This window comes from Pipra filicauda, unplaced genomic scaffold, assembly GCF_003945595.2.
Source record: "Pipra filicauda isolate LSUMZ 115617 unplaced genomic scaffold, ASM394559v2 scaffold87_size3191425_pilon, whole genome shotgun sequence".
Taxonomy (NCBI): domain Eukaryota; kingdom Metazoa; phylum Chordata; class Aves; order Passeriformes; family Pipridae; genus Pipra; species Pipra filicauda.
In genome coordinates, this window is record NW_024105064.1 from 2,859,697 (window position 1) to 2,877,980 (window position 18,284).

General features: G+C 48.4%; 1 long non-coding RNA gene across 1 annotated transcript; it reads left to right on the plus strand.

Annotated features, from left to right (window-relative positions):
* The first annotated feature begins 59 nt into the window (after positions 1-59).
* LOC120325202 lies at positions 60-12,244 on the plus strand. Its single transcript, XR_005567086.1, has 5 exons — positions 60-911; positions 4,230-4,320; positions 4,557-4,693; positions 5,359-5,486; positions 9,950-12,244. It is a non-coding gene; the product is annotated as an uncharacterized LOC120325202 (long non-coding RNA).
* Positions 12,245-18,284: the final 6,040 nt, after the last annotated feature.

Below are 18,284 nucleotides of genomic sequence, written 5' to 3' on the forward strand. Positions count from 1 at the left end.
GGAGGTCACTGACATCCCACCTTCTAAATACCCTTGTGCACCAATTGATGTGTAATTATGCTGTCCCTGGGTAATCAGTGCCACGCTGCCCTTAACATTTAACCCGGGCAGGATTCTGCCTCACCTGTTAGTGAGGAGACTCCTGAGCCCCCCAGTCAATACCTTGAGGGAAATTAGAAAGTCATAAGTGAGGAGAATGTCCCAGAAAATGCCTGTTGTGCTTTGAACACAGGATGTGGCCATAAGGAAAATCCTCCCTCGTTTCAAGCTCGGCTCCGTGGATTTAATAATGGCATTCCTTGGAATCAGTGAAGTTGGTCACGTCCTCTCCCATCCCACTGTAAGGTTGGGGACCTTGGGTGACTTGTCTCATATCAGTGCATCTGAATTGCCTGGAATGATGGTGTTCCCTGTTATCAGGAAATAGCTTCTTGCTGGGAGAGGGGGCAAGGCTCCCTGTGTGTGCAGGGATGTGTGCATGTCTCAGAGTCAGGAACAGAAAGGCTATGCAAATTCTGGGGGGGAGGGGGAAATGGTGCAAAACTCCCAGATTAAAATAACAGAAAGTGTATTTTAAATTCCCTGGTGCAGCTCCCTGGCAAGACATGATTATATTCCACAAGACACAATAATGTGTTTGTGCAGCACGTTTCAGGTGCTTTACAATGTGCTGTTAAACTTCTGTGTTATAAAATATCATATAAATATGCTAAACCCTCCTGCACTGCCCTTCCTTGTGTGCTGTTGCAGCCTGTCCCTGGGAACAAACTCCCAACCACCTGATCCAGGAGCAAGGACCATTCTCTGAAAAACAAGGCGCTTTTTACGGCATCGGTGACAAGATCCAGCTCTTTCCACGTCCCTTGGAAGCCCAGCCAGTCCTTTGGGCCAGTGCTTTGACTGCAACCCAGGTTGGTAGCTCTGCCTGCTGAGTGACCTGTGTGAGCACAGCTCCTGGGCCCACTGGAGCTCCTGATGGAAAGGTGCCCGGACCTCCTGGCAGGGCTGGAGAGGGATTAGTGGCCAGGAGAGCTGGGGAAGCACCACGGAGGCAGAGCCCACTCCCATGGGTGGTCTCCTCGGGTCAGGACACGAGGAAGCCTCCCTGGCTGTGCCTGCTGGGTGGACAACATCTCTGCCATGGCGTGGTGGCACCCTTCCCACCTCCTGTGAGTGCTGGGGGGTTGTTCAGGGTGCTTGGAAAGCTTAAATCCACTCTCTGATGCCACAGGGAGCTCCAGCCAGCCAGGGATTTTCTGTACAGGTGATTCCTGGAGTGAATGAGGGGTTTGTGGAGAGTGGAGAAGTTGTAAAAATAACAGGAACTGGTGTGCACGTGTCTGAGGGTGAAGATAATTTACCACTGAGGGACATGGGGAACTCTGCAGCTCCAGCAACCACAGCAGCGGGGTTGGAGCTTCCCTGCACCCTCGGGTGAGGAGCCAAAAGTTCCCTCAGTGTCTCACCCCCACCTCTGCCACTGCCCCAGCAGGTACAAATGTGTTCCCTGGCTCAGAGACACGTAAATCCCGACTGTCAGGGAACAAAGTAGTTTTTAAACTTTAACGAGCAGAGTAATGGAAATGAAATACAAAGGGAACGAAAAAAAAATTGACTAAAATGTCTTTTTATTTTGGTATTCTGCAGCAAAAAGTGTGTGCACTAAATAATAAATAAGCCATGCGATGTTTTTACAGCTTCTTTCGTATGCGTGAATATTTAAAACATGCAAAAATGTGGAATAGGCATTTACTGGGGACAAAAGAAGAGAACTGATTTTATGTACAGAGAGCAAGATGGGAAAACCAGAGAGATGCATGTTTAATGGATTGCTGCTCACAGAAGGCAGATATTTCCAAGTGTGAACATATTTGTAGACAAACCAATCTGACAAGTCTGCTGGGGGATGATGTATTACAGCAGAATTGGCCTGGGAAGCAGGATTGTGTTGTGTGGGTGCTGCTGGTGTAAACAGTGCCTGGGGGGCTGGCAGCCAAACCCTGGAGCCTTCCAGCTCCCACGGGGCTGCACAGACCTGGGGGGACCTGGCAGCTCCTGGGCTCCTTTCCGTGCCTTTGTTGGATTTATCCATGTTTTATATGTTCAGGAGCTGAACTCTGGTGATCCAGGAGGAGACTGAGGGGAGACTTCACAACTTCTCTGCCTGCAGCTTCCTCCTGAGAGGCAGCTCCATCTCTGCTCCCTGTGAGCAGGGACAGGACCCAGGGAAGGGCTGGAGCTGTGCCAGGGCAGGCTCAGGTTGGATCTCAGCAAAAGGTTCTTCCCCCAGAGGGTGGTTGGCACTGCCCAGGCTCCCCAGGGCAGTGGGCACAGCCCCAAGGCTCCAGAGCTCCAGGAGGGTTTGGACAACACTCTGAGGGACAGGGTGGGATTGTTGGGGTGTCTGTGCAGGGTCAGGGGTTGGACTGGATGATGCCTGGGGGTCCCTTCCAGCTCAGGGTATTCCATGATTCTGTATTTGAAGCCTGAAGGGACCAATAACTGTGACCCCCTAAACTGGTGTTTAGAGGGAAGGAGGGAGAGCAGGAGAGAGCTCAGGGTGCAGGACTTTCTGCCTGATATGGACTAGAAAGGCAGAGGTTCCTTCAGAAACAACAGGGATCACAACAGGGATCTGTGTGGAGCAGAACTGCACTTGGCAGGATCAGAGAGCCCTGCACAGGCAGAGTCCTGTGTCAGGCAGTGCAAAGGCAGCCCTGGATGGTCTCCTGGTGCTCTTTGAGGTCTGGGTTCAGCTTCTGCCTCAGCCACCTGCTCCCTCCCATGGGCTCCCCATCCCTGGAAGAGGGCAAGGCCAGGCTTGGAACAACCTGGGCTGGTGGGAGGTGTCCCTGTCCACGGCAGGGGGGTGGAACAAGGTGGGTTTTAAGTTTCCTTCCAACCTCAGCCGTTCTGTGATCCTGTGATGCCTGCACTGACCTTCCCAGGAGGAAGGAGTGACGGGCTGGGGAAGTGAGTGTGAGTTTGTCAGGGACTTTCTCCATGGAATCTTGGCTCATTCCTTTGTGCTGGGAAGTAGCTGAAAGCAGAGAAAGAGCAGCCTGTTGCCCTGACTGGCAGGGGCTCTCTGCTCACTGCTCCTTGGCTTATGGTTTAATGCTTCTTTAACTGGATTTTTTTTTTTTCCTCATGACTTTTGATTTCTTTCTGCCAACTTTATATTTTAATGCATATTTTTATGGAAATATTTATAGTGCACATGTTGCATATAAAACACTATCATAAAGCCTTTTTGCTTCAGTCCTGTTGAAATAAATGATGTTATTATTATAATAATTTCATAGAGTTATATCTGTTCTGTAATGAGAAAGACCTGTGGCTGCTTGAACCATCAACCCAGGCAGTTTTTACAGCCTTCTGTAGCTACAGTGACCTCATGGAGCTGCTGAAGCTTTTAAAATACTCCATTTCCCAGCAGAAGTGGGCACACAAAGCAGAAGTGCTGCCCTGTGTCTGTCTGAGCCCTGGCCAAGAAATCAGTATGGGCTTAATGCTGCACACAATGTTAATGGTATATTTTGTGGTATTTGTTACTGCACCACCAAAAATCCTGCTATCTCCCTCCCAAATGAGGTGCCAGGGAAGGTGCCCCAGTGAGATGGATGGATGTGTTCACCTGATAATGATGAATGGACCTCTGGACTTGTAGAGGACTTTTTCCTCTACTAAAAATGACTCCGGGCCTGAAATTATAGAGATTTCTTGTCCACCTTCAGCTCAGCAGACACTGAGTGGTGTTTTTCAAGAAGGACAGATGTTGGAAGGCTGACACATGTGCCTGGGGAGCCACTGTAAAAAGAACAGGACTAAGTATGTGAACATCTACTTGTATAAGTTTATATAGATGTGTGTGCCTGTGCGTGCACACTCCCAAGCTTTAATGATAAATCTGCAAAGGGCTAAAGCAAACAACTGCAAAGTACTGTGGATTTACAGGAGATTTTAAAAATTAATACTCAAACACGAAAATGCTTTATACAAGAAAGAAACCTTTTAGTAACTTCTCCATCCTAGAAAAAAAAATTATAATGAATAATTCAAGTCTGTGCCAAGGAAAGTGATTTGCTGAACAAGTGTAAAACAAATCTGGGGGTGAACTAGTCCAGATCACCCAAATTAATAGTCTGGATCAGGAATGAGAGTAAAGCAGGAAGGCCTCTGTAATATTGTCATTAGTGGTGTTCTTTGTTATCACTGATCTTTTTTAGCATCACTGTGCCACAGAACCCCGGGGATGTTGCTGGTGTGAGTGGTCCTTCAGGAACCCATCAGAGGAGAGTTTCAACTGCTTCCAGTCAGGTAAGTCAGGAGCTGGGGCAGGAGGAGGCACCACAGCTGGGCTGGCAGCTCTGCCCTGGGGGGATGTGGTCAGAGAGTGAAGGTCCAGCAGCAGGTTCACATCAACTTTCAGTTAGAAGTTGTAAGCATTGAGTGAAAGGCACCTGAACAGCCCTGGAGTTCAGCAGCCTTTGGGACTCTGTGTAACTGTCCATGTTATCCTGCAGAATTACCATAAGATTGTTTAATCTTTGCAGAGACCGCAGGCAGGTGACCCTGGAGAAGGTGCTGGTGTTCTCTTATTCTCGGTTTCGCAGCCTGAAATTCTTCCTTCAGTCCCTGCTGCTGCCTTCCTCTGCAAGGTCAAGTGGGAGCTGAAGTCCCATGAAAAGTGGTGAGATTAAATCGTGTGCCAGGAGAGCTTTGCTGGTTAGAGCTGGTTTGTCTGTAGAACAGGACCCAAATTTGTTCTCTTCGGAAACAAATGCCTCAGTTATCCCAGAATAGCCCCAAGACATAAGCCAGCAGTGAGTCTGTAATACAGGGTGCAGATAATAGTGTAGATTTTAGAAGCATTTCAGACTCAGTCGGTGTCATTTTAGAAGCAGCTGCACCTGCAGAAGCACCTGCTGTGTCCTGTTTGCCAGATCTTCAAACCAGGAGTTGGGTTCAATGGCTGAGGCAAAGCTGAGACCGACACTTGAAAGCAGGGGGGGCAGGAGGTCACTGCAGCAGGTCAGGGTCATCCTGGGAAAGGCTCTAAGGGGACGTGGTGGGAGAGTTCCAGAGAGAGCAAAGAGGAGGCACAAACAGAGGATGGAACCCCAGTGAAAGTGTTTAGGGGATGGATGGATGGATGGATGGATGGATGGATGGATGGATGGATGGGTGGGTGGGTGGGTGGGTGGGTGGGTGGAGAAAAAAAGCTGGAACTATTTTGATTTGGTCTGAGCCCCCACGTAAATTGTTTTATATATTCACTGTATTGACCCCCATTTACTCTCTAATTTTCATAACTTTCACACCCTGAGCATTTATTATTGCTCTTGCTATGCTCAGGTACAGGAATTGCCGGGAGTCTAATTCCCCTTTTTTGGAGGAGATCAGTCCATGTGCTCCCAACAATCCTCTGGAGCTCCCTTCCCTCCTGGCTGAGAGTGACCCAGAGCTGGGTGAAGCCACCTCAGGTGAGGAATTTTGTCTCTGGCAAAGGCAGCTCCAGGTTGCCCGTGGTTCTCTGGAATTGCTGTCCCTCTGTGGTGCCTGTCAAAGGCCCATTCTTGATTCCATCACCTTCTTTCTGACCTTTGGGAGGGAGCTGCTCATGGGTGGGGTGAGGAGGAATTCCAGGCAGAAAGAACCAGTGTTTTCTGCCTTGTCAGTGAGCCTCAGGCCCAGCTCCAGTCGCTGCCCTGGGAGCAGCCCTGGCAGGGCTGTGTGGTCCCTTTGGAAGCCCGATCCTGTTTCTGATTCCTGCGGGGCCCCGGCACAGACCGAGCCCTTTCTCTGCCATAAAGAGCTGGGTTTGCATACTGTGCTCTGGAATGAGCCCCTCGGAGGAACAGGCTCCATAAAGTTTTTATAACCCATATTTTATAAGGTACAGTGGTCGAAAGGACATTTTTGGTGGGTGTGTGTGCATGTGAGCCAGGCCCATGCACAGGTCACTCAGCCTGGCAGGACAGGCTGCACCACGGGCTGTATAAACTGAGCCCAAAGGTGTGGATGAGAGTAAATCCCTGGGGAATGGAACAGCACTGGTTAGAGAGACAGCAGGAGTGTCCAAGGCCAGGCTGGACAGGGCTTGGAGCAACCTGGGCAAGTGGAAGGTGTCCTTGCCCGTGGCAGGGTTGGAACAAGAGGATCTTTAAGTTCCCTTCCAACCAACCCAAACCATTCCATGACCCTATGAAATGCCTTCTGGTGACCACTTGGAAAAACCCGTGTTGGCAGCCTGGGCTTGGTGCAGGTGAGGTAACCCCGAGCCAGGCTCTGGGAAATTGTGACATTTCAAACACAGCCATTTGAAAGCAGGTTTAGAATTTGCATTTTAAGGAGCCACGTGTTCAGCCTCAAAGGCTGGAAGGGTTTCCATCCTCCTCCACCCCTTCTGCTGCAGAGGCTGATGTGTCCCATGGCCCAGCAGCTCCAGGCAGAGCCCTTGGCCCACCACAGTGCACCTTGGTGTGCACAAAAGGTGTAAAAGCTCCTTGTAGAACCCTCTGTGGAAGAATTCCATAAAGTTGTCTCCAGTGCTACAACTGCAAGGTGGGAGAGAATTTGCTCCCAGTGTTTTGTAGTTAAAAAAAACCAACCAAAACACCCAAAACATGATTCTGCAACACTAATTTAGACACGGTGAGGATTTTAGGAGTTGTAAGGAATATTACCTGCCATAAAGTTCCAATGGTGTTGAATTTACAAAAAAAGGCCTGATGTAAAATCATACTGTCAGGAACAATTAGCCATGGTGCATAAAAAACCTCTTACAGAGATTACACTTCCCAGATTGTTTTACAGAAAAACTTTGTGTTAATGTTACGCTTTGAATGCCTTTTGCCATGAAACATTTAAGAAACAACAGTTTATAGTCTCTGATCTTTACGGTTTGGAAGAATGAACACTCTCCTCATGTTAGGCCAAATTGATGTTTTAAATTCAGGAGAAACCCCATCATGGTATAAAAAGGAGAGAATGTCCTGAGAAGAAAGTGGTCAAATCATTCCAAGATGTTATGGGTTTAAGGGGGTTTTTTCAGCTTTTTTTTTTTTTCCTACGGAAAAATTTTCACGATCCTGGGCATATGGTCAAAAAACACAGAAGTGAGATATTTTTAGACAGGCACATTTGGGATAAAATTACCCACTCTGGTGTGCACAGGGACAACCTGGTCTGTCTGCAGCACTGGGGTGGATGCAGGAGAGTGTGCCTCCTCCACGCTGCTGGACTGGGCACTGATGCTGCTCCAGAACCGTGGGCTGGCTCAGGAAAATGTAAGGAGAAGATGGAATTCTTCTTCCCCTGCATTACCTGACCCACTGTGTGTCCCCTGTGGCCACATGTGTTCCCCACAGCAGGCTCGGGGGACACCCACTGACCACCCTGGTGTTGTGGTAGAACAGGCAGGACTGAGCACAGACACCCCCTGAGTCACCCACGGCAGGGACAGGGGCTGGGAAAGGGGGTTCCCAGGCAGGTGAGGGACCCTCCTGTCCCCCACACCCTGCAGTGCTGCAGGCAAGCTCCTGGTCATGGTCCACCCCCCTGTGCCTCCCACCACCTCCTGTCTGCTCCTGCAGCTCAACCCCTGGGCAGGGATTCGGGATCCAGCTCTCTCAGACTGGCCTGGAGTTTTTTTGCAGCCCTGTCAGCACCCGGAGCCAAGGCATCCCTGGCAGCTCGGGCTGGGCTCTGTTTGGCCTCACGCATCATCACCAGCCTTGCCAGTTAATTGAGGAGGAGGGTGATGATGTGTGAGGCAGAAAAAGCCCAGCCTGGCCTTCAGGTGCTGGGCACAGTCACCACAGAGGCAGGGAAAGGGCTGTTCCCTCTGTGAGTGAGCGTGACCTGGGAATCCTTGGGGCTGGAGCAGGGCCGGGACTCGGAGGGATTTGCTGTTTAGACACGTTTGAGTCACTGAGAAGCTGCTGCAGGAAGGGGTTTGTGTCCCTGTGGGCTGTGCTGACACACAGATGGAGCCTCAGCCCAGGGGAGAATCCTCCCCAAACAGAGACTTTTCCAACCCATCGAGGGCTGCCCATCAGCTTGGCCTGGCTGTGAGAGCTGTGGAGTCGTGGAATGGTTTGGGTTGGAAGGGGCATTCGAAGGTCACCTGGTCCACTCCCTCTGCCAGGAACAGGGACATTGCTGACCAGACCAGGCTGCTCAGAGCCCCCTCCAGCCTGGCCTTGACCTGAGGGTCACGTCTCCAAACCCCCACAATTCCCTGACCCCTCTAAGTTGGGTTGACCAGACTTTTGGTGACTGCCCTGGAATGTGCTGCTCCCCCCGGACAGCAGGATGGGTTTCCTGGTGCAAACCCCAGTGCTCTGGTGGAAGAGGCAGAACTCTGTGCTCTGGCAATGCCTTGCAGCTGCAAGGGTGATCCAAAGGGTTCTGTTCTGCACCCCGAGGCTCTCCTGTGCCCCCCTGGCACCCGGGAGCTCCAGGGCACACAGGAGGTCTCCATTCTGCCTCAGGAGGGACACATCAGTGTCCCTGGGGTCACAGCCCCGCATGTCTGGGGGTGTCTGGGGGTGTCTGGGGGTGTCTGGGGGTGTGCCTGGGCGAAGGTGCCTCCCTGGAGGGTTTTGCTTTGGTTTAGTTCTCTTTAAGGGGTGCCCTGGTCTTGGTGGGCACACAAGTATTTTTAGGAGTGGCCAGCAATACTCTGGCATCAGATTAATAAATACATACCCAGATGAACTCTGTGTGGTATTTTCAGTTCCCACCACCCCATATTAGGAGATGTGGGACCAAAATAACTGCAAAAGCCTATAGCCATGCAAAGAACACGATGTAAATGGCAGAGCAGGGCACAGACCAGGGCATGAGCACCAGGAATGCTCAAAGGCCACACGTTTTCTGGCAGCAATGGGAAAGCAAACCCCACAGGATCCTGGAATATGTGTGCAGGGAAGCACCAAGTGTGTTCTGGGGCAACCCAGAGTCTGCAGCAGAAGTCCCCCTGTGTGACATCATGTGCTGCTTCTTTGAGCTGAGAGGGAAAAGGTTTTTCAGGATAGAACCAAACTATGTCAGGACTTGGATTTGGGGATGACTGAGCCAGACATTGGTCCATCTGTGTTTCCAGGGGTTGGTGGCATCACATGCAATCCCAATCCACCAACACTCACATGTAGGTAACCAGTGTGAGTAAAACCAGTGAGACCCCCCTGGGACCCAGTCATCCTCCTGCCTGCAGGTTCAGGTTTGCATCCAACACACAGGAAAGGCAGAGAAGGAAGGTGTGTATCCATGAGGAGGTGAAAGTCTGGAGAGAGCTTGGCTTCTCTTTTGGTGTGGGATTTAGAGTGACTTGTGCTGCTCAGAAAGGCCAGGACTGCATCCAAAGCAACAATCTTTCAAGGAAAGCTGGGTTTTTGGACTGGTCCTCATGTTGTGGGATGAGCTCAGCGCTTGGACAGTGGTGCTGAACACACAGAAAATCCATCCTGAGCCCTCCTGGAAATGTTACCGATTGCTCCTTTTTTATTAGTTTATTTATAAAACCTCAAAGTCTCATCCCAAAAGGCTTCACAGGACACTCTGAAAACTGAAAATAGCACAGTCGTACTTGTTTGGTAAAGTCCCTGAGGTCAGATGGAGGGTGGGCACGGTGCCTTGAAGGTGGGATTGCTCCAGAGGAAAGCAGGAGTGCCAGGAGTGCTTCTTTCAACTTCAGGTGATGTGATATATTGGTCAGGTCTCAGAAGCCACAGTGCTTCCTTATTTCTGTAGCTTTGATCTAAAAAGCTGTTTATTTACGTTTTATTGAACTATAAAACATCCAGTAAACATGCCTTGTGCTTTTTTTATGTTCTACATGAATTCTGTCATGAAAATGCCAAGGAGAAATCATGAAGATCTTTATTGTGCTGCTGCTGGTGTCTTCTCTGGGAGTTCTGATGCTCTGTGTTTCTGTTCCTAGGGCTGGGGGATTCACAAGGGCTGCAGATGTCCTGCCTGCTGAGCAGCTGGGGGAGAAGGAAGTTCTTCCTTCTGAAATCCCAATGGATACAGTACCCAGGGCACTGTGGGAAAATCCTGGTTTGATATTTCTCTTTGGATTCCACTTGGTAGTGTCTCTGTCTCATATATATATATGTGTGTGTGTATATATATCTCTGTCATGTCTGTTGGTCCTTCCCCTACAAAATGTGCTTTTCCAAGACCAGTGTCCTGAGTCCTTTTGGGGTGCTGGAGCAGGAGTGGTTCAGAGATGTGAAAGTTGGCTTCCTCCCCACTGGAACGGGGAGCAAAAGGCTAATTCCATTTTACAGTCATCTTTGTACCAATATAGTTTGTGTGTTGTGTTTGACCTCCTGTAACAAGGTTAAACCACAGGGATCCCCTTGAGAAGTTGCTATTCATCTTTTATATGTGAAGATTTTCAAGTATAGAAAGGGGATAAACCTAATACGGTGTTTAATGGGAAAAAATTATGACACCAATAACACATCTGTGTCTGTAATTTCACAGGTTTTCTCTCTGTATATTTATATATGTATATATGTATAATTTAATATCAGCCTCAGGGTTGTGGTCTCACATGTCATCAGCTTGCAGGAAACTGGATCCTTGGACTAAGTATCAGATGAGTTGCTAATGTTTGGAAAAAAAGCAAAAAAACATGCTTTGGGTCTCTGTTTTATGGCTGTTATTGAAGTAAGAATTTGTGATTGTAACCTGACGCTCGCCCCGCCAACATGTTTTCATTATTGTCTGGATAATTGAAAGTGCAGGCAAATTTGGGTGCTGGGGGATATTGCACATGAAGGGCTTGCTGCTCACCCAGCTGAGTGTTGAGGTGGCTCACATGAAGGGTGAATATGTTTCAGCATTTAAAGCAAGGCTTAAAGGCTGTTTTCTTCCCCCCCAGCAGCAGCCCAGCCGTGGCTGATGAACGTGGGCTCAGTCTGGCTCCAGTTCTGGTTGCCCAGCCCGGGCTGTCACACTCAGCTCTGCCCTCTCACAACCTGCACTTTGACTTCTCAGGCTCTTTTTGTCCCAGTTCAGAGTGAACTGCCCATGAAAACGTGTTATCCCCTGGCTGTGTAAGGAACTGTGCCAAGGGAAAGGAGCTTCCCTTCGTGGCAGGACTTCTGGGAAGGGTTGTGAGCAGAACCTTTCTGCTCTTGGAGATGCACCAGTAGAAAGAAGCTGCTGGATCTTCACCAGCTTGGAAAAGGAACTTTAAACATTTCTGTCCATAACCCCCCTCCAGTCTTGTAGAATTTCTGCTTGGTTTTGTTTGTTTATGCAAAAAGGGATGATCCTGGTCCAGTTGGTGACTAAAAAAAACCCCAGAATCTTGGTTTGTTGGCAGGAATTGGTATTTATTGAAAATCCTTGTAGCTGGAAGGGCAAGTGATGGGGATTTAATGCAAAAGGTGGTCCCTGTGTCAGTGAGACATGATGACAGGGGCACCTCTGTGCCACAGTCCAGGCCTGTTCCTGTTCCATGGGTAAACACATGATTCAAATCCCCAGGATTTATGGATGGAGCAGTTTCCCCACTACGTGAACCCCAGAGCTGACACACGTAGAAAAAGGTAAATGAGGTTTGGGAGTTAATCCCTATTAACTGGGCATAACTGGGAAATTAAACCAAACACAAACTTTGGGTGGCTTTGGAGAACACCTTGGGACTTTGCTGCCAGCTCTCTGAATCCTTTAATTAGATGCACGTGTCTGTGCTGACAGAAAAGCAGGGCTTGGTCACTCATTAATCTTCACCCAGTGGTTGAGTGCAGCCCCCAGCCCACGTGAGGCAGAGCTGCTCAGAGCTGACCCACTGCTTGGGGGAAAAGCCTTTGAACAGTTGGGAAAAGCCAACTCCATCTTGAGTTCTGCAAGGAACTAATTACCTGCCTGGACTCTCCCCACATACCAGCTCCCACCCCCATAAATCCCAGGAGCAGCAGCCATCCACCAACGTCCTCCACACTTCTCTTCTGAATCAGGTCCTTTATGTGCATCTCAACTTGCTCGTGGAAGATTCATGGCCCAAGCTGCCTTAAGTATTTTTGTTATGAATAGGAACCCTTAAACATTTCCTTCTCATTTAATTTATCATTTTTTTTTTCAGGCTTTCAGCGCTGGGTACAAGCTAGAAATAATGGGAGGTGAAGCTTGTCCCTGAGAAAAGAGCCTTAAAATAATAAAGTGTACACTGGAAAGGGGGAAATAAATTACCCATTACCAGTAGTACAACACCAGTAGACACCAGTATCCCTGTGTATTGAGCTGGCTCCATGTTCTGGGGCATGAGGAGAGCAGAGAGGTCACCACTCACTGTTGGGATGTCCTGTACCCAGAGGAACCATTCCTCTTCTCCAAGGTACTTGGTAATAATTAATTAAGTACTGGTGATTTACTTACACTGGCACCAGTGGTTTGGGTGTGGGGGGTTTTTTTTTGCCACGTGGGCAGGGAAAGGTCAAGCTGTGGTTTGAATTAGGGGTTCAAACAAATCTGCTCAGCTCAAAAGGAAATGGAGTTGAAAACACTGCCTTCCTCCCAGTCAGGTATCCCAACAGCAAACTGGGGAGATTTCACTTGGAAAGGGATTGTGGGGTTTACTAATACTTTTACTAACACATTTTACAGCTTGATGTGCCATTCAGGTTTATAACAGAGCACAAAATATAGTACTAATAATATTTAGGGCTTAAAATGGAGCTATGTTTGGAGTAAGTTCACTGTTTATGGCATCCTGAATGCAATAAGAAAGGGCAGAATTTGAGAAAAGCAGATGATGTATAAAATAGGCTGTTCCAAGTGTACAGAAATCCCTTGAATTACACAGTGGGCAAGACCTGTGTGCTCCTGTGTATGGAACAAGTTTGAGATGCAAGTCCTGACCTGTTGCTTCGTGTGCAGTTGGGCCTGTGAGTGAAATAACAGACTGCTTTTCTCAGCTGCTGAAAGCCCTTTTTTAGGGGCAATTTGGTTCTCTGCCTTTTCAAAGGGAAATTTTATCCATCTTATTTTCCAGTGTGTTCTGTTTACCGGTGACAGATGGACTTACAAATGTGCAGCTCGTCACCGGAGCGGGAACGACCCTTCCCGGGAGCAGCTGGGCTTGTGCCATGAGCATTTTCGGGGGGAAAAAAGGGACTTTTTTTTTCCTCATTTAGCCAAATTGTGCTTTTCATAACTCGGTGACAAACCTCCAGTTGTCCCTGGGGGGAGCAGGTCCCACCCCGTGGGTGAGCTCCCCTCCCTGCCTGGTGTCTGCTCGGCTGCTCCAGCACCTCTGCCAAGCCAAGTGTTGGGAATGAGGTGCCTTCCCAGAACTCCAGTCACCCCCAGGGCTGCTCTGCTTCCCACTGGCTCAGGAGAACCCTTTTCCCTGCCTGTTCCAAACCAGGCAGGGAGGCTGAGGACAGCCTGTGTGGTTTGTCTAATCTGGTGCTGGAACTCCAAGCGTCACGTCGGGTGGCTGTGATTTGGAATGTTAACCACTAAATCACTTAGAGGAATTTATAATTCACCTCAGCTATTGTGGGATTTGGTACAATAAGATCATTATTGCCTTGAGATATCCTTCAGGTCATTAATTTAAATTAGAAATGCCTTCAAACAGGATATTGTGCACGGCTCCTTCCATAGATCTTAAAGCTTAAATAAACTCAAGAAATACTTCCTGCCAGATATTATCTTGGCAAATGTGGATCCCCATTTCCAAGCAGTGAAATACCTGGCTGTGGTTGTTGAAGGTGGCATCTCATTAAGGGGCAGATGAATTAATTGGGCTAATGATTTTTGCTGGTTTGAAAGGACTAAATTCTCCCCTAAGTGAACCACTTGTCACTGTTCTTTAGGGATTTTACACTGGAGTGGGGTGGTTTGTTCCATAACTGGATTCAGACTAAAATAACTGTGACCTTGCAAATGAGGTGGATGTTCCCTGTGGAAGATAACTCCTGCAGTAGTGGGGCTGTGGTGGGGAGCAGGAGAGAGCAGTGTGAGGTGGCAAAGTGCTAAGGCTGAAGGAAGGACTGGGGGGAACTGGATGTGATGGTTGAAAGGAGATCAAAAAGTGCCTTAAATATCTGATGGGTGGAATGGTAAAGGATGGTCCAAAAATGACTTAAACTTTCAAGGGTGCAGAGCTGTTCTAGTGCAAAGAGAGGGGTGGGATGAAGGCAGCCTTGAGAGTCGAGGCTTTGGCTCACTCTGGGGAGGGAAAGATCTCGGTAGAAATAATTTTTCAAACTGAATTGATGCAGCACCAGCCACCTTGGAAGGCAGAGTCTGCAGTTCCTGCTCCTTGAGTGGTGGGGGTGGGAATGTGCCATGAGCAGAGCTCAGGGACTTGGCCTCTGCAGCCTCATCACCCAGTGCCACAGCAACCTGACCTAAAAAACCTCACCCCAAAACTTAATATTAAACTGTGCTGCCAGGATCAGCAGGAAAGACTCAGCAATGTTTAAATGAACAGTTCTGTCAGCCACAACTCTGGGTTTCTTAGTGGTTTCAGTCAACTCTTCCAGCCTTTGATTGTTATTTCTTTCAGAGTCTGGATTTCCCTGTTCTGAACTAGGATTCCCTCCCACCCCTGGTTTCTGTTTGAGAGGAGGACTGAGCTGTCAGTGCTCCAGGCACCTGGAGAAATCCAGCCTTTGGGGCTGAGCATCCAACCTGCTGATTGCAAAGGGACCTGCAGGGGTGTCTGCAGTGAGTGTTGGGTGATCACAGAGCACCACGAGCTCAGGCAGCTCCAAAACCCTCCCAGGACCGGGGTGGGAACCCTCATTCCCGAGAAGGAACTGCTCCAGCATTCATGCCCTTGGTTTAATGATGTTTTTGGGGGTTCCTGGACAAGTTGCTGCTCAGTGCTGAAAAAAGACGTTTGTTGGCTGGTCCAGCTTGTTTCTTAGAAAGTTTGGAGGCTGATGGCTGGCTGGGGACGTATCTGACTGGATTTTGCTCTCTAACTACCCAGAGCTGCCCCAGTCCTCCCTGTTGTCTTCCTATTTCTTGGCTAACTGGGGAAAGGAAAGCTCCTTGGCAGTTTGCCACGCCGAGCCCCCCCAGCCCTGATTTATTATCACCAAAACCAGCTGCAGATGTTGGCCAGGCCAGGGCTCTGCTGCCAATTAGGGCGTCTCATGCAGAGATTCCTGCTCGGTGTGCCTGGCACCCAGAGCAGAGCCTGGCTGAGGGGACTGGGCCATAAAAAGGGAGTTTAAAAACAGGGAAAATGGGTTTCACCTGGGCAGGTAGTGGCTGGTGGGAGGAGGAGGCTGGGCCAGATTTCGGGGGTTTTGGCCATTTCTCAGGACTTTCCCTGTGCTAATGAACCCTAAAACTTCACACTCACCCAGCCCCTGTGTCCTCTGGGGGCTCAAAATTCATCTTGGGTTCACTGAAAGTCTGTCTGAACTTTCCCATACTGAGAAGGAACTTGCAGTGAAGTTGGGCTGAGCTTTCAGCAGTGACCCCAAACCTCCTGCCAGCCCCTCTGCCTGAGGGAGCACCTGGGAGGGTATGTCTGGGCTCTAGAGCCAGTTTGGGAATGGGGAGCAGAAGTGATTTCCAGGGAACTCTTGTATGGAAACAGGATCATTTTCAGCTGTGGAAAGTGGAGAAAGAGATACAACACTGAAAATGTCTGTAAAGTAGAGACCAGCTCAAGTTAGATATTTCCTTCTGCTGTTAATCCAATGTTTAAATCAAACTGGTCACAAATCTAGATAATCTGACTCAAAATTAGGCTGATATAAAACATGATCCCTTTAATCCCTTTATTCTACTTCTATTACATTTTGGGTCTATGATCTTTATTGTAATTTCAACCATAATTTCACAAGACTGCTTTTCCAGTGCTCTACATGTTAGAGCCACACGACCTATTATACTAAAAAGGCTGGTCTATGTATTATAAGCACGATGAATATCACCAACTTATATTTCAATGCTGTGAGCAGCATTGCAATTGCAATTTGACAAAGTTAAACACAGCTGAAAACTGTGTGAATTAAATTGGGAAAAAATTATCACAGTGTAGAGCGAAATGAATGTGTGAAAAAACTGTGGAACAGTAAAACTTGAGACAGTTTTAATCATTGGTCTCATTAGCACCTGTGATGGGAGGATGCTTCTTTGGATAAAAGCAGTTGTGTCCCTTTCAGTCCCAGTAAGAAGCCTAAATAATTTATTTTTCCTTAATGCAGTGTTTTTAATGGTGTCTGAAATTCAGCAGAACAAAATCTGAAAGGTTTCTGCTACTAAACAGTTCTCACACCCCTTCTTAATATCAGGTTAATATTTATGCTGTGTCCTGAGACTTTCTAAAAACAAATAAATAGAAAGCCCGGGGAAAACTTAAACAAGCCTTTTCCTCAATATTTACCCCTTCTACTGCATGCCCTTGTCCATCTCTTTATGCTTGCTATAATTTTTAAAGTTAGTAGGAAATAAATAAAATCTTAAGAGTGTTAGTTTATAACTCCTGTCTTTTCGGCTCTGGGTATTTGATTTAAAAGCAGCTCGTGGTGACCTCCCCGGGTATCGAGTGTTGAGTGCTCCGAATGAGATGCAAAAGCTGATCTCACCACTTGGCCAAGTTGGAAGGAGTTCCTTGGGCACACGGGCGAGATCAGAGCCCATTAGCAACCAATATTAGATTAAATGAGACTAAACATTACCCAGGGTGATTTTCCTGCTCCGAGTGGTTTGCTGTGGCTCTAATGCAAAGCACCTCCTCTCTGCGGTGCTCGGGGGTTTGGTCTCTCCCGGGGAGCTCCCGGAGCTGGCACAGGATGCTCGGAGGGGATCCTGCAGATTCGGGGCTTATCTGCAGAGCAATCTGATGCCACGGCCCCAGAGGGACGGAGGGGGGGGGAACCTGATGACTGGGCTTTACTCGAACTTAATAGCGACATAAAAGCCCCGCTTTCCCCTTTCAAGGTCCGCAGTGCCCCTCGCGGGGAAGCCGCGGTGTCGCCTTTCCCTAATGCACCAGAGGGGCAAAGCCCTCCGAGCTCCACAGCTCCCGGATGGGCTGGGAAAGGGGGTGTTTGGGCAGGGCCACAAACACCCCCCCAGTGAAAGCAGGAAAACCACCCGGGCACTGCTGAGGGTCCCCTGGCAAAGTGGGCACCAGCTGTGGGCACCCCCGGGTGACACTCAGGGGATGAGGCTCTGGGAGAAGGATCCTTGGCTTGGCTTGTTTGTGGGACTGGGAATTGGTTTCTCCCAGCAGGAATTGCTGTTTGCCAGTGGGACACGTTCCCTGGGCTTCAAACACTGTTTTGTGGCAGAGCTGGTGAGGGTTGGGTTCCTCTCTCAATTCCCACTTTCTCTCAAGTGAAATGATGCGAACACATCCTGGTTTTTCCCTGAGGGAATGAAGTGATGCTTGGCCAGGTGAGTTCTATCCAGCTCTCAGGAGTCCACAGGGAAACAACAGAACAGATTGACACAACCTCCTGTTCTCTTCTGCCTGCGCTCTTGGGAGAAAAGAACCCAACCAACCCACTCCTTGAGTCTCAGGATTTCTGCAGTGTCAGCCTTCCAGGCCACCACTGGGATTCACAATCCCTGGGGGAAGCTGAGCAAAACAAATCCCAGTTTCTGCTCAGGTTTTTGGGTTTTTTTTTTGCAAACCAAATGTGATGTTCTGGTGTGAGACAGAAATGTTGCCAAACCCGTTTTACATCCAAATGTTTCATAAAACTGAGTCAGACTTTCCTGAATTTTTGTTTCAGAAGGAAAATGTAAGCAAAAAGCTGTGGCAGAATGAAATAAATCCAGGTCATACCGTTATCAAGTGTCACTATGGATTTTCAGGGATTTCTTCTAAAGTTTTCCAGTAGAATGAAATATTCTGTTAGAAATTTGAAACTGGAGTAATGTTTTGATGTAATAAAATATTTCCATCAATCCAAGCTTTGAGTTACTTAATTGATTTTGATATGTTGGAATTTTTGCTCTCGGCTAAAACCCCGAGAATTTTAAAATCTCAGAATTCTTTATGAATTGGAAAGCCCCTTTCTGCATGGGCCTGATCTCCCCTTCCTATGAGGTGGTGCACAGGTCTTTGAGCAGTTCAGTGAGTAGTTTACACCAGGCACCTGGTTATCTGGATGCCAATGTGCCACGGGATGAATTCCCACCAAGTGGTTTTTGTGGGGTCTAAAGGACATCTCTGCAAAGAAGGGAATGGTCCTGAATCTCCCAAACCCTAAGGAAGTGCCTTAACCACAACATTATCATTTCTTTTGGTAATTCTGTGGTATTTGGTATTTATTAGT